The sequence below is a fragment of the Tupaia chinensis genome, unplaced genomic scaffold (assembly GCF_000334495.1).
Source record: "Tupaia chinensis unplaced genomic scaffold, TupChi_1.0 Scaffold143673_1, whole genome shotgun sequence".
NCBI lineage: Eukaryota > Metazoa > Chordata > Mammalia > Scandentia > Tupaiidae > Tupaia > Tupaia belangeri.
Genome location: NW_006203521.1, coordinates 262,556 through 264,887, shown reverse-complemented (window position 1 = coordinate 264,887; position 2,332 = coordinate 262,556).

The following is a 2,332-nucleotide window of genomic DNA, read 5'->3' as shown; positions in this document are numbered from 1 at the left end:
GTCAAAGGCACCCACTGCTTACCAAGAGCCTTTCTATAACCCATATTAAAGGACTGATGCTTTTCCCCACCATACTCCAGAGGACAGAAGCTCTCTCTGAAGAGGAGCAAGGATGATAACAAAAATATGTGCAGAACATATATAATGTGGTAACCATATAAGGTGGTGATGTCAAAATTTACATCCTCCTTATTACTCACTTATTCTTCCTCTTCACCTCATCTGGATGGTAGATTATAGAGTGGCACTTAGGGATGCCTTCTGCCCCTAGAGTAAGAGTCAGACGAGGACACAGAGGCTTCTCTATAGAACCAGGCAGTCTTCAAAGGCTATGTTGTTCTGTTCGTCAAAACAGAAGATAAGACTGGGACCAGAGGTTGAAACCCAGTGACTGATAAAGAGAGGATGCTTCCTAAAGCAGAGGCTTGTAATTGGGGTGCTATCTGTGTGCTATGGACTGAATGTTTGTGTCCCCACAAAATTCTTCTGTTGATGGGCCAGCCTGTGGCATGGTAGTTTAGGTGGTGAGATCCCACATGGCCAACTGTGTGGTTTGAATCCTAGACCCAGAAGCTTAAGAAATATACCAGGCACATGTGCATGCAAGCCCTAAATCCTAAAATGAAAGAGAAATGTAGAAGGGATTGCAATGTGACCATTCCCCATAGGAAATGTTTCTCACTTTCTTCTCTCTCACTCTCTCTTTCTCTCCCTCTCTGCCTTTCTTTGGTAAGCTCATGCACCCTCTGACAACATTTTAAAAAACATTTTTATGTCGAGTCCCTAATCCCTATTTGGGGATCATATTTGGAGATGGGGCATTTGGGCAGTAATTAGGGTTAGATTAGTTAGAGCAAAACCCTCTGATAAGATTAGTACACTTATAAGTAGAGACATAAGAGAGCCAGCTCTCATTTTCTCTTTCTTTTCCTCTCTGCCACTATTGTAAGAAAGCAGCTATCTGAAAACGAGGAACAGGGCTCTCATTAGATACTAAATATGCTAGTACCTTGATCTTGGACTTCCTAACCTCCAGAACTGTGAAACACAGAATAAATGTTTTAAGCCACCCAGTCTGTGGTATTTTATTATAGCAGCCCAAGCTGACTGAGACACTGTATACTTAGAAATTAAAAGTAATATTTTTCAGAAAAGAGGCTGTAACACTCATCAAAGATTCCAAAGACTACATCTATGACCCCCAAAAGATTAGAGGCCACTGACTTAGAGTGACCTTTGTATTCTTATCCTGTGGGAAGATCTTTGGGAACAAAGAACAAGAAACTTTAGGAATGGGGATTCTAGTCTTGGCCTTCACTTCTTACTTGAAGATGGAGACATGACCAATATCTAGGAGTATTAAAACATATGATAAAATAAGAAAGATTCAAGAATATGCATATATTTCTTTGTCCAATGCTGTCAATATTCACCTGAAAAAATATTTATCATCTATAATAAAATGTGAAATCCAGTCTGTTCACTGTCATCAGCATGCATGTGTACTGTGTGTACAATAGTACAATACTATCAACCTTAGATTCTAAGAAAGCTAAATCCCTGGGCCTAACCCTGCCTCTGCTTTCCCCCCTAATTTGCCCCCATGTTATAATGTATTCCAAAGCAAAATATAATTTGTTCATGGCTCAATGTGATTCACTTTTTATCCCGGTGGCCAATGGGTGGCGTGGTAGTTAAGGCACTGAACTCCTACTGGCCTACTGAGGTTTGATCTCAAACCTGGTGGCTTGCTCTGTCACTTTCTCTGTCTCTGTCTCTGACTCTCTCTAGTGAGTTCACTTGTCCTGTACCAAATTAAAAATAATGATGACGATAATAGATCAAATTAAATTTAAAAAATAATAATTAAAACAATTTTTTTACTGTTCCATTGAACCTATCCATAGAACAAGTGTCTTAGTCTGTTACTGTTGCTGACATAAATATCTGAGACTTGATCCTTTATAAGGAAGGTAGAGGTTTATTCATAAAACTCATGGTCTTTAGTGGCTAGAAAATCCAAAAGCATCACAAAGTGCAGGAAGGCAGAACTTTTGGCAGAACATTTACATGGTCTGTATTCATGTGGCCTTCTCCCTGATTTCTGGTCTTATTCTCTCTGCTTCTACACCCTGCATGAACTTAGTCATGGAGGCCCCACTCTGATGACATTAATACACCCAAAAACCCCACCCTGGGACACCATGAAGGAATTCCGTTTTCACTTAACACCTTTACAATGCAATCAAGTCCCAACACATGAATTTCTGGGGAGCATCTAGTCATCACCCACTATGACCAAATTCCAAAACATGAAACTTTGGGGGACAAA